Here is a 14,496-nt window from a genome sequence, read left to right as displayed (position 1 = left end):
CGCCACGTGGTGGTCAGAGTAACTATCAGCAACCTCAACAGTTCCAGAGAAACTCGCAAAGGTTCGAGTTTTCTCAACCACGTGTTCCTGTAGGTCCCAATCAGTGTTCATATTGTAAAGAAGAGGGTCATTTCAAGTATAGTTGTCCTATTTTGTTACAGCGTACGAATGGTGCTTCTGGCGCAAGAGGTCGAGGTGTTCAACAAGCTCCTAGAGGTAGAGGACGTGGAAGTTTCCCCCAGAACACGCGTTCCTTTCCGTCTCAAAACTCAATGAATAGTTTTGACCAGCAACATAACGCGTCTGGTAGGATGGCTCAGTACTATGCTGACGACTACTATGCAGAAGATGAGAATCTGGAAGGTAATAATTGCTAGGACAGCCATAGACGAAGAGAGGGAGTTTTTTTAGTTCCAGTGGATCAGAATGGACCTTATGTTAAGGTGATTACCTCAGGTGTGTCGGAGCCTTCTCTGTTAGATACTGGTGCTACAAAGAGTTCTATTATGCACTCAAAACTCCCTGGCGCACCTTTGTCTGGCGAGATGAATGTTTCAGTAGGTTTTTCTGGCGCCCCGGTTAGGAACCCGATTTCTAGTCCTATGTCCCTTTCTGTTGGACCGTGTGAATTGGAAGCACCCCTTATTCTGACGACAGGTTGTGGTGAAAACTTGTTAGGATTGGATTTGTTGAAAAGATTGTATGCAACATTATATTGTTCTCCTTCGGGACTACAACTTACACTGGGTAGGAAAATGGTCTCTCCAATGTATTTGTCGAAGGATAAACTTCCGACCGAATTGTCGTTTCTTCCTGATACCATTTGGGCTACTGGTCCTAATGACGTGGGTCTGTTGGAAATACCGCCTTATGTTGTGACATTGAAAACCAATGTTAAATTACCACGCATTCAACAATACAAGATCTCTAGTGAAGGTGAAAAGGCGTTGCTAGCGATCATTTATGATTTAATTGAAAAAGATGTAATTGAAGAGACAAGAGGCAACGTTTGTAATAGTCCTGTTCTGCCTGTTTTGAAACGTACTGACCCCTCTAAGCCACCTGTTTACAGGCTTGTGATTGATCTTAGAGAGGTAAATAAAATAGTTGTGCCACAGTTTCCAGTTGTTCCTGATATCACTGCCATATTAACTATGATTCCAGCTTCCGCCACTTGGTTTTCGGTGATCGACTTAAAGAATTCTTTCTTCAGCATCCCGATTGCAAAGGAGAGCAGGGATATTTTTGGCTTCAGTTTAGGAGGCCGAAGTTTCCGCTTTAAACGCGCTCCACAAGGCTACTGTGAAAGTCCATCAATATATAGTCAGGCTTTAAAAACACAGCTTGATGCAATTGTTTTACCTGACGGCGCTACCCTTATTCAGTACATTGATGATTTGCTAGTCGCTACAGATACTGAAGAGATTTGTAAAGAAGCCACCTTGTTGTTGTTGCGTCATTTGTCTGATTTACATCACAAAGTGTCCCTTTCAAAACTGCAATATTGTCGACAAGAAGTGACCTACTTAGGTCATCTCTTATCGAAGGAGGGAAGGAAACTGACCTCAGAAAGAATTCAGGCAATTGCAAAATTGAGTGTGCCAAGGACACAGAGAGAAGTACGTGCTTTCTTGGGCATTACATCATACTGCAGACAATGGATACCGAATTTTTCTTTGCTGGCCAAACCTTTGGTAGCATTGACCTATAAAGATACACCAAACCCCGTTCCGTGGTCTGAAGATTGTCAGAAAAGTTTTTCCGAATTGTGTAATACATTGTGTTCGGCTCCTGTGTTGGGTACCCCCGACTACAGTAAGCCCTTTACACTGTATGTCCATGAGAGAGAGGGTTGTGCATTGTCAGTGCTGACACAGTCTTTTGGAGACAAGCAGCGCCCATGCGCATATTTTTCATCGACTTTGGATCCGGTAGCTAAAGCATTGCCGAGTTGCTTGAGAGCCACAGCGGCAGCAGCTGTTTCTATTCGACAGTCTGCTGGGTTAGTGATGAATAATACGTTGATTGTGATGGTTCCACATGCAGTGGACACGTTGTTAAACAGGACCAAGACACAGCATTTAACTAGTGCTCGATTGTCAGGTTACGAGTTGACACTGTTAGCGAGTCATGTGCACATAAAGAGGTGCAATACGTTGAATCCAGCCACGTTATTGCCAATTTCAGTAGAAACAGATGATGTTGAACAACATGATTGTTTTCTTAGGACAGAAGAAGAAACGAAAGGGAGAGTAGATCTTAAAGATACTCCTCTTGTAAAGTGTGATGGTACCTTATGGGTGGATGGTTCATGCTTCAAGCTTCCGAATGGTGATACGACTGCAGCATATGCTGTCACAACTTTGCATACGATTGTTGAAGCTGCACGTATACCACATAATTCGGCTCAAGCAGCAGAGCTGATTGCACTTACGAGAGCGTGTGTGTTATCGAAAGGAATGAAAGTGACCATATATACCGACAGCCAGTATGCGTTTGGTGTGGCCCATAGTTTTGGACGATTGTGGAAAGAACGTGGGTTCCTGACTTCGCATGGAGCTAAAATTCAGCATGGTCAGTTGGTGAATGAGCTTCTTGAGTCACTGACCTTGCCATTACAAGTTGTGATTGTGAAATGCAGTGCACACAAGAAGGTTACTGATGATGTCGGTCGTGGCAATGCATTTGCTGACGAAATCGCAAAAGAAACAGCAAAAGATGTGATGAATCGAATGTATGTTGCAGGCCCCGCAAGATGGGTTGGTGATGTTGGAATATGTGAAGATACGATAGAGGGTGTGAAGTCTATTCAAGCTGAAGCTTCAGAGAAAGAGTTGAGTGTGTGGAAAGAGAGTACGGGTAAATTGGATGAAAATGGTTGTTGGGTTGACTTGTCAAAACATCAGCGATGGTTGTTACCCAATGCGTATGTGCTTGGAGTGGTGACAATGGCTCATGGAATGGCCCATATCAGTGTGAAAGGGATTTGTAAGTTGTTGGCTCCAGTATGGCAAAATGCTGGAATTCCTAAATGTGCAGAGAATGTGGTCAAGAATTGCATGGTGTGTCTGAAATACAATCCTGGTAGGGGAACCCCAACTCCAGCTGGTCATTTTGCACCTCCAACGTATCCGTTCGAGGTTTTGCAGCTAGATTTCATCCACATGGAAAGGTGCAACAATCTGAAATACGTACTCGTTGTTGTTTGTGCTTTTTCAAGATGGGTAGAAGCATATCCCTTAAAAGACAACACTGCCTTATCCACAGCTAAAGCCCTTGCCAAAGAATTCTTCCCTAGGTTTGGAATGCCGAATTTGTGGGTCGAGTGATGAAAAGAGTATGTGAAGGGCTAGGTATCCAGCAAAAATTCCACGCTGCAATCACCCCCAATCAGCTGGACTAGTAGAGTGCTATAATGGCACGCTAAAACTGAAGTTGGCAAAGATAGAAGCGAGCTTTGGTCTTAAATGGCCTGACGCTCTGCCTCTAGCACTCCTATCAACAAGAATGACTGTGCATTCGCGAGTGGGACTTAGTCCCTATGAAATCGTGTTTGGCCGCCCGGCCAACATATGGGGAGTGCCAAGACCAACAAAATTCAGTGAGATCGAACACCCTGTACTGCTTGATTATTTGTATGAATTGACGGCTAAATTGTGTGTTCTACAACAACAGGTTCACGATACTCTGCCTCAGGTCTCTGAAGCTCCAGGACATCTTATCGATCCTGGATCATGGGTACTGGTCAAGAACTTCCAGCGGACAAAGAATGACCAGCCCCGTTGGACCGGCCCTTACCTCGTCCTTCTCTCAACAAGATCAGCTGTTCGAGTGGAAGGGAAAAAGAACTGGATCCACGGCGTACACTGCAAGAGGGTCCCTTTTCCTCTACCGTACGACCGGCGGGTTCAGGAGGGGATCGCTGACTCTGAAACTGAGACTGTGCCTCGTTTTTTGCCATTTAGCGATGCACGTGTAGAAGGAACAATTTCTGAACGAGAAAGTGACAATAATTTGCAAGAAGCTGTGCCACCGTCAATTCGATTGAACACTACAGAGCCTGAACTCTTGTTCCAGAACCAGACAGTACCTGGAAAAAGCCGTTATAATTTGAGACCAAGAACTAAGGACAAATAAATTTTTTTCCCGTTCCTTTGCTATTTTTTTTAAAAGTGAAGCTCTCTCATCTGAAAAACGTTCTTATTTTTGTTTTTTTTCTTTTCGAACCGCTATCCGGGTTCAGCTGTAGGGTCGTGGTTGCCCAAGTCTTTGGAGTTCAGCTGAAGACGTTAGGTCGACAGTTCTGGTCGGTCTAAGGGAGTTGCCCTAGACTGACAGAAGCATTCCCTAGCATAGAACACCCTACAACCACGAGCAGCAATTAGAGAGGATGGAGTTTTTCAAGAATGAGAGACCTGCCAGACAGATGGACTTTAAAGCCAGAATGGGTATAATAATGACAAAGAAACGATTTTTGATATCATGTATTTTCATGTTGCTTAGTGTAATGACGTTTTTAATAGGATATGTTTTATTCTCTTTTCAAGTGACATTTGCACCCATTACTCAGCCCATACCTCCTTCTACTGTTTCCTCGCATTCTTTTCACCCCCTGCCTGAACACGAGTCTGCCAGAAGATTAGAGTTTGTCAACAATTCATTCATTCAGCTTCTACACCAACACCAATTAGTAGTGAACACAACTAACTGTTGGGTGTGTGGTCTTATGCCCCATACTACTGATAAAGGTATCCCTTATCTGGTCCTGCCTTTCAGCCATAATGGTTCTGTATGGGCATATAGAACGGTGTTCATATACGCGTATGAAGCCAACCCCCTACGTTCTGTGAAAGATAATCCTAAGAATAGTGCTCTAGCTAAGGGTATAGTAGATATGATTAGGGAAAATATTTCCTATGAGACTATCCCGAGAGATGAGACACTAGCATATATTGGATGGAACATAACAGGATATGGAGTTACTCTGAGTGGGAACCAGCGAGCAAAGAGATCCTCCCCGATTTGGATTGTACCCCATCAGGGTCACCTATGTCTGCAAGGTAATGGCAAGAATCCCAGAGCTCAGTTAGGGAAAAGAATCTGCACTGAAACATATGTTTTTGCGTCTCAGACTTCTCCTTCGTTCTTAGCAGCTAAGGGTACCTATTTCATCTGCCATAATAGAGCCTATACATGGTTGCCTCCTGACTTCTCAGGCACATGTTTTGTTTCGTTCCTGTTACCTCCCACCTACACGGCCGCGGCAGATTACCATAAGACAAGGATAGTTAGAGGTGTCATAAGTAAAGAAGACACTACAGGACAAGAATTTGGAGATTTCGCAAAGGGTATTCTGCCGTTTTGGGGTCCTATGGTTAACAGCAGGAACATAAGGCAATTGACAAAGGTGGTTGGATCCACGGTAGTTGAAACCGGCGGTGCCCTTGGTAATTTGACAGCTGAGCTCCAGTCGGATCGCCTTATGACTCTTCAGAACAGGGTTGCATTAGACGTCATACTTGCAGACCGAGGTGGGGTATGTAAAGTGATCCAATCAAGTTGCTGTGTTTTCATCCCAGATAACGCTCCGACAGTCTACCAGGCCATTTCCAAACTACATAAGATCTCCGAATCTATTCACGTGGATAAAGGAGATTGGTCATTGATGGGGTGGTTCTGGGAGCTGATATCCGCCTGGGGATGGAAGACTCTGGTAGTCATTGGGATGATCTTAGCCATTCTTTTCCTGTCCTGTCTGTGTGTACAGTGTGCTCCTGTCTGTGGCCTCTGTGCTACATCGTGTGTAAGGAAACCTGTATCAAGGGACGAACTAAGTAATAGGATGATGCTACAGCAACATCTCAACGACTTTATGAATATAGACCTGGACTCAGATTAGCGTGAGTATAGGTTATTGCCTATGTAAGGGCAAAAGGAGGGCCTGTGGTACTGAAAATTCTGGACCCGTGTTATAAACATCGTTGTATCACAACGATTTTGGTATCAACAGACCGGGAATGATCAGAATAGTATGCACAAGCATTGTATTCATATTCGGGTAACGAAATCACCCGAATATCAGAGTTTCCGTCTTGAACCCTCGTGTTCCATTTAAACGACAGCCATTTCGTGATTGCCCTCACATAGGCTAATGTCTAATGCTGAAAACGAGTCTGAAGGACACGTACACCTTTGCTGACTCCTCTGTGACCTGGGCAAGCTGACTCCACTGCCTGAAGCCAAACCTGTTCGGCCAGTTTCTTTCCCAGTGGCCGAATGAGATTAGTATCAAGGCACAACACATCATAAACCTTTCATCACACACAAACCATGCCTAATCTTACACACACCTGTCTCTGTTTCTTTCTTTATGACTTGCTTTACAAGGAGGAAGTGCCTGTTTATATTGGGGGTCCGTCGATATCTGATGAAAGTACTAAGCCTTGCCGGGTAATTGATTGAGGGCTGGACAAACTGAAATATGGGCTTGTCATCATAAACCTGCTATTTCTTTGTAGTGAAAATATGTGAATGGTCAACTGTAAAATAAGGAATGTTTGCCTAAAGCATAATATTTTGTATAAAAGAGAAGGTTAGTTTTGCAAAGGAAGCAGTCGCCTGAGAATATACTCTGTGTTGTACTTCTAGGATACCTGTTGCTGGCTGCAGCCAATAAACAAGATCTTTGACTTCACCAATAAGACTCTGTGTTTCTGTAGTCTGAAACAGGAAGGACTCGAAGTCTTAGGGTGTGTTCCCTGGCACCGCTGGGTTCTGAAAAACCCAGTACTTCACCACATTGTTCAGGGCCAATTCCCCGGACTTTGTGAGTGCGGGGACACCATTACACACGTGCACTACATATAGGTCACTACCTATGTGTAGCTTCACAATGGTAACTCCGAATATGGCCATGTAAAATGTCTAAGATCATGGAATTGCCCACCCTCTATGCCATCCTGGCATTGTTGGCACAATCCCATGATCCCACAGGTCTGTAGCACAGACCCGGGTACTGCCAAACTGCCTTTTCAGGGGTTTCACTGCAGCTGCTGCCAAACCCTCAGACAGGTTTCTGCCCTCCTGGGGTCCAGCCAGGCTTGGCCCAGGAAGGCAGAACAAAGGACTTCCTCAGAGAGAGGGTGTTACACCCTCTCCCTTTGGAAAATGGTGTTAAGGCAGGGGAGGAGTAGCCTCCCCCAGCCTCTGGAAATGCTTTCATGGGCACACATGGTGCCCATTTCTGCATAAGCCAGTCTACACCGGTTCAGGGACCCCTCAGCCCTGCTCTGGCGCGAAACTGGACAAAGGAAAGGGGGGTGACCACTCCCCTGACCTGCACCTCCCCTGGGAGGTGCCCAGAGCTCCTCCAGTGTGCTCCAGACCTCTGCCATCTTGGAAACAGAGGTGCTGCTGGCACACTGGACTGCTCTGAGTGGCCAGGGCCAGCAGGTGACGTCAGAGACTCCTTCTGATAGGCTCCTTCAGGTGTTGCTAGCCTATCTTCTCTCCTAAGTAGCCAAACCCTCTTTTCTGGCTATTTAGGATCTCTGCTTTGGGGATTTCCTTAGATAACGAATGCAAGAGCTCATCCGAGTTCCTCTGCATCTCTCTCTTCACCTTCTGCCAAGGAATCGACTGCTGACCGTGCTGGAAGCCTGCAAAACTGCAACAAAGTAGCAAAGACGACTACTGCAACTCTGTAACGCTGATCCTGCCGCCTTCTCGACTGCTTTCCTGGTGGTGCATGCTGTGGGGGTAGTCTGCCTCCTCTCTGCACTAGAAGCTCCGAAGAAATCTCCCGTGGGTCGACGGAATCGTCCCCCTGCAACCGCAGGCACCAAAGAACTGCATCACCGGTCCCCTGGGTCTCCTCTCAGCACGACGAGCGAGGTCCCTTGAATCCAGCAACTCTGTCCAAGTGACTCCCACAGTCCAGTGACTTTTCAGTCCAAGTTTGGTGGAGGTAAGTCCTTGCCTCCCCACGCCAGACTGCATTGCTGGGAACCGTGTCTTATGCAGCTACTCCGGCTCCTGTGCACTTTCCGAGGGAATCCTTTGTGCACAGCCAAGCCTGGGTCCACGGCACTCTAACCTGCATTGCACGACCTCCTGAGTTGTCCTCCGGCGGCGTGGGACTCCTTTGTGCAACTTCGGGTGAGCACTGTTTCACTCCACTTCGTAGTGCCTGTTCCGGCACTTCTGCGGGTGCTGCCTGCTTCTGAGAGGGCTCCTTGTCTTGCTGGGCGCCCCTTCTGTCCTCTGACACAATTGGTGACATCCTGGTCCCTCCTGGGCTACAGCAGCATCCAAAAACCCTAACTGCATGACTTGCAACTAGCAAGGCTTGTTTGCAGTCTTTCTTCAGGAAAAGACTTCTGCACGACTCTCCACTGCGTGGGACATCCATCCTCCAAAGGGAAAGTTTCTAGCCCTTGTTGTTCCTGCAGAATCCTCAGCTTCTACTGCCTAGTAGAAGCTTCTTTGCACCCACAGCTGGCATTTCCTGGGCATCTGCCCACTCTCGACTTGGTCGTGACTTTTGGACTTGGTCCCCTTGTTCCACAGGTACCCTCGTCTGGAAATCCAACGTTGTTGCATTGCTGGTTTTGGTCTTTCCTGCAGAATTCCCATATCACGACTTCTGTGCTCTTTGGGGAACTTTAGTGCACTTTGCACTCACTTTTCAGGGTCTTGGGGTGGGCTATTTTTCTAACCCTCACTGTTTTCTTACAGTCCCAGCGACCCTCTACAAGGTCACATAGGTTTGGGGTCCATTCGTGGTTTGCATTCCACTTTTGGAGTATATGGTTTGTGTTGCCCCTATCCCTATGTGTCCCCATTGCATCCTATTGTAACTATACATTGTTTGCACTGTTTTCTAATACTATACTGCATATTTGTGGTATTGTGTACATTTATCTTGTGTATATTTGCTATCCTCATACTGAGGGTACTCACTGAGATACTTTTGGCATATTGTCATAAAAATAAAGTACCTTTATTTTTAGTATATCTGTGTATTGTGTTTTCTTATGATATTGTGCATATGACACTAGTGGTACTGTAGGAGCTTCACTCGTCTCCTAGTTCAGCCTAAGCTGCTCTGCTAAGCTACCATTATCTATCAGCCTAAGCTGCTAGACACCCTATACACTAATAAGGGATACCTGGGCCTGGTGCAAGGTGTAAGTACCCCTTGGTACTCACTACAAGCCAGTCCAGCCTCCTACAGTGTCCTATCTACACACCCAATGACATGGGGAAAGTTGGCAATCCGGTAAAAGTCCAACTTGGTTCTGTTAATTTCTGCCTCATTCCTGGGTAGGTATATGTATCGGGACATGTGTGTGAGTAAGGCATCTAGGAATGCCCTGAGGAACCTTGATAGTGCACTTTGGGATACCCCACCTGCCACAGCAATGACCCCCTGATAGCTCCCCGAGGCCAAGAGGTGCAGTGAGCATAGCACTTGCACATGCGTAGGGATGGCGCAGCCGCGCACAGTCTGGCGTTCTAGCTGTGGTTTGAGTAAATCTATTAAATCTAGTATAGCTGCACTGCTAAGTCTGTATTTGTCATATATTTCCTCCTCAGTTTGCTGGAAGAGTGTCTGCCTTGTTCTGTAAATCTTCTCCTGTCTCTGGCTCCTCCTCCTCCTCTGCTGGGCTGCGTGGGCTCTCCTCCTCACTGCTATCAGGTATATCTCCGCCATCTTGAGTAACCCAGATGCCTTCTGGGTCTCCTTTTATACTTTGGTAATGGTTACCACCTGCTCTGAGTTAGTGGTAAATTGGAAGTGCAAAATGGGCTTTTTGCGACTAGTCGCAATTTGCGAGTTGCTATTGCATATGGTTTGCGACTCGCAAATTGCAACTTCCTATTAGCGGGTCGCAAAATGGGGTCGCAAATTTTGCGAGTCGGTAATGGCTCGCATCGCATTTTGCGAGTCGGAAATGGGATTTTTGCATCCCATTTCCGATTTTGCGGGGTCGCAAATAGCGATTCGGGCCATTTGCGACTCGCAAAAGTTTGCTACATTTGGCTCTTGGTTTGACTGTTATAGAAATAATAGCTACCAAAGCTCACACAAGTTGTGACCTGTTTGGTATAAGCTATTCTCAGGAACATTAATGCTTAAATTGTCTACATTCAAGCACCACTGTACAAACTTTGAAAGATGTGTATATATATATATATATATATATATATACCAATATCCAATAGAAAATGTATTCTATTTAACAATTTAATATCTAAAGCTATGCAAAACAACTTATGTCCACACTGTATATTAATCACAACAAAACAACTTATGTCCACACAATTTTACAATGGTAACCAAATATGTAATTTTTATGAGTCAAAGATGTACTGTCAAAGAAAAATAAATGCTTCTATTTCTAACTTTACTGCTCCTTAAACTTCTATTTCAGGATGCAGTTTTTCTACTGAAGCCATAAATTTCCATCATGGAGAGACTGCAGCATCAGGACACTACACAATCTACTTAAAGAATAACAGAGGATGGACCGAATGTAATGATACTACTCTTACTGTTAAGCACAGCCTGCCTAAACATTTTCAAAAAAGTTACTGTAGGAGGCTGGCCTGGTGTATAGTGGGTACCTTGGGTACTTACACCTTATACCAGGCCCAGTTATCCCTTATTAGTGAAGTAGTAGTGTTCTAGCAGCTTAGGCTGATAGAGGTAGCCATAGCAGAGCAGCTTAGGCTGAACTATGAGACATGCAAAGCTCATGCAATACCACTTATAGTTACACAGTACTTATACACAAGTAAAGACAATACTCAGTGTTACCAAAAATAAAGGTATTTATTTAGGTGACACAGTACCAAAAATATCTTAGAACCCCAATGCCCTGGGTACCCAGGTACCATATACTAGGGACTTATAAGGGGGGTCCAGTGTGCAAATTGAAATTGCTAAATGAAGTCACTGGCCTACAGTGACAAATCTAAAAGCAGAGAGAGCATAAGCACTGAGGTTCTGGTTAGCAGAGCCTCAGTGACACAGTTAGGCACTACACAGGAATACACATTAGGCCACAAACTATGAGCACTGGGGTCCTGGCTAGCAGGATCCCAGTGAGACAGGCAAAACACACTGACATATAGGTTTTTATCTATGAGCACTGGGGTCCTGGATAGCAGGATCCCAGTGGCACAGTAAAAACACACTGACACAAACTCACAAATAGGGAAAACGTGGGGGTAACCATGCTATAAAGAGGCTACTTTCCTACAGTTACCTTCTTATTTTACATCAGAAGTTCTTAGTCTGATGATACCATTGTTATAATGCAAAAATGGTACTTAGATAATTCGGGTGATATGTCACTATGTGGTCTGGGATATGGGATGACATTTATAAAAATCTCCTTTAAGCATTGTTGTCGTCTATGAGTTCACATATATAAAATTGCTTCTTTAGATAACTTTAACTGTTGGACATGCAGAGCATATATGGTGGTTTATGATGACTAGTACCATATAATCGTCTTGAACTGTAAATGTTCTAAATGATGACATAGTAGTATAACAGAAATTGTAGTTTTGTCTGAAAATACATAAAATGAGAAACAATAATGGATTGACTTTGTGTTACGTTTATCATCCTTTTAAGTCCATTGGCAACGTTACTTTCTCAGACATCATTATCAGTCTATTACATAACAGTAAATCTTTCTCTAGCTAGTAAAGAACCTAGTAATGCACCTACAGAGTAAAAGAAACCATCATATTGGCAAGTTTACGTGTGCAATGTTCAACTAAGGCCTAACATCAAGCTGAATTAACTTGAGAACAAAATGGAGGCACGTTACAGTATTAGTTATCCTTAGTACTTAGATGATTATTAATAAATGTAAATATTTTTAGTAAACACAGTTACATTGATTATCACTCAGTCCAATACAACTACATGTAATTTCCTAGCATGCTCAAAAGTGACGACCTACTAAATATTTATGGAGGTAAAATAGACAGGTTAATGAATTAAAGCACATGCTGAGTATATATGTTACATGTAAATGCATAAATATGCTATAGAGAGGGTGGCACCTGAACATACTCTGCTCCAACCCCGACTTATATGTATCTCTGGATCATCTTTGGCAACAGATGCAATTTTAAAGCCCATCTTCAACTAATAAGGACAAGAACATGATTCATAATCTTTTTGCATGTGGATACCTGCACATGAAATCACACAACCAATCACTGGATTCCATTGTACAAGTTCTGAATAGCAAATGTATGCCTACCCTAGCAAATGGATCTGAATTACTTTGCGGGAGGGATGCCAGAATGATAGACATTGTACAAGCAAATCTAGGTGACTGTTCTTCCTCCTAAAAAATACTTCCCAAGCTTAGATACATTTAGAGTTTGGATTAGTAAAATAAGAACTCGTCAGGAGGAAGCATTCACTAAATCTTGAATGAACCTGCGCGACTTAACTAACTAAGGCCCTCATTACGACCGTGAACGGGGATAAAGTGGCGGTAATACCGCCAACAGGCTGGCGGTAACTACTGCCAAATTATGACCATGGCGGAAAGATCCCCAAAACACAGCCAATGTACCACACCGACCGCCCGGGCGGAAACAACAGGCACCACAGCGGTAGCCGCCTACAGCCAGGCGGAAGTCAATGTTCCGTCCACCATATTACAACAACACAATCCGCCACCTTTTCTGGGGTGGTACCAATGACATCAAAAGCCTGGGGGAAACTGAGCTCAGAAGTGAAAGAACTCACCATTGGAGACACAGGGAAGAACCATGGAACCCGAACTGCATGTTTTCCTATGATATTCTATGTTCTGCTCCACCACGAAAACCAATGCCGGCAAAGACGACAACAGTGAGTACAGCCGCCTAGCACACAAAGGAGGGGGAGGAAAAAGAAAGTGACACACACACACACAACACACACCACACACACACTGACCATACACACAACCAGATGCATTACAAAAACAATTTTGGCCCTGCAACTCGGCTGAATAATGCAAGGACAAAACGATTTTGCCAAAGTGTTTGTAATAAGATCAGCACAGTTGCAATATTAAGTTAGGCAAGATAATAGATATATATATATGTAGAGAAAAAGGGACACAGTCTGGTCCTCAATTTTCGTGGGCCACATGGCCGCAGGCCAAAGTCCAAGGCCACACATGTCACCTGCTTCAACACAGAGAGAACACTGCAAGGGCATCAGTTGGTAAATAGGCAGGCACCTCAGGGGGGCGGGGATGGGGGCACCTCAGCCGGTAGATGTAACAAGACCACTGGTTCTGGAGGGGGGCAACGTGCCCTGTGCTTGATCCTGGGGAGTGCAAGGTCACAGTCTCTCAGGTGGGTGTCATACCCACTGGTTCTGGAGGGGGCAACGTGCCCTGTGCTTGATCCCGGGGAGTGCAAGGTCACAGTCTCTCAGGTGGGTGTCATACCCACTGGTTCTGTAGGGGGCAACATGCCCTGTGCTTGATCCTGGGGAGTGATGGGCATGTGGGTGTCTTACCCACTGGTTCTGGAGGGGGCAACGTGCCCTATGCTTAATCCTGGGGAGTGATGGCCCACAGTCTCACAGGTGGGTGTCATACTCACTGGTTCTGGAGGAGGCAACGTGCCCTGTGCTTGATCCTGGGGAGTGCAAGGTCACAGTCTCTCAGGTGGGTGTCATACCCACTGGTTCTGAAGTGGACAGGCCGCACAGCAGCCCATGGAGGCAGGATTACATACCTTCTGCCGGCGGTGACGGCTGCACAGTGGTGGTGGTGCTGGTCGGGGGAGGCTTCTGCCCAGCCTTTGCAACCTCGAGTGGCTGCATAGTGGTGGTGCTGCTGGTGGGGGGAGGCTCCTGCCCATCCCCTGCAACCTCGGACGGTTGAACAACCATTGTTGGTGGTGGGGCTCCATCACAGTTCCTGATCCAGGCTCCTTGATCTACCTACCTCCTGGTGCAGGCTCCTTGCCCTTCCTGACTGCTGGTGCAGGCTCCTTGCCCTTCCTGCCTGCTGGTGCAGGCTCCTTGATCTTCCTGCCTGATGTTGCAGGCTCCTTGATCTTCCTGTCTGCTGGGGCAGACTCCTTGGCCTTTCGTATGGCAGGTGTAGGCTCCTTGCCCTTCTTGCCGGCTGGGGCAGTCTCCTTCCCCTTTAGGCTGGCTGGTGCAGGCTCCTTCCTCTTCCGTACATATGACCTGGATCCCTTTTCACCACGAGGGGGTGCAGTTAGTACTGGGCTCGTGGACTGTGTGGCTGGGGTGCTAACCTGGGTTTGTGATACCCTGCCCATACGTGGAAGTTGGGGGGTGGGGTAGGGAAGAGGGCAATAGTGGATAGGATCAGTTTTTTAGGGACATTGGGGCGGGAAGAGGGAGAAGGAATGGGAGTGGAGGATGAGGGAGTGGTTGTTGGAGGTGTCTGTCTGCTGCTTTTGGGTGCAGGTGCATGGGCTGTATGCTGT

This window comes from Pleurodeles waltl, chromosome 1_2 (assembly GCF_031143425.1).
Source record: "Pleurodeles waltl isolate 20211129_DDA chromosome 1_2, aPleWal1.hap1.20221129, whole genome shotgun sequence".
Classification (NCBI taxonomy): Eukaryota; Metazoa; Chordata; class Amphibia; order Caudata; family Salamandridae; genus Pleurodeles; species Pleurodeles waltl.
The sequence above is the reverse complement of the archived record's forward strand: the minus strand, read 5'-3'. Positions refer to the sequence as shown.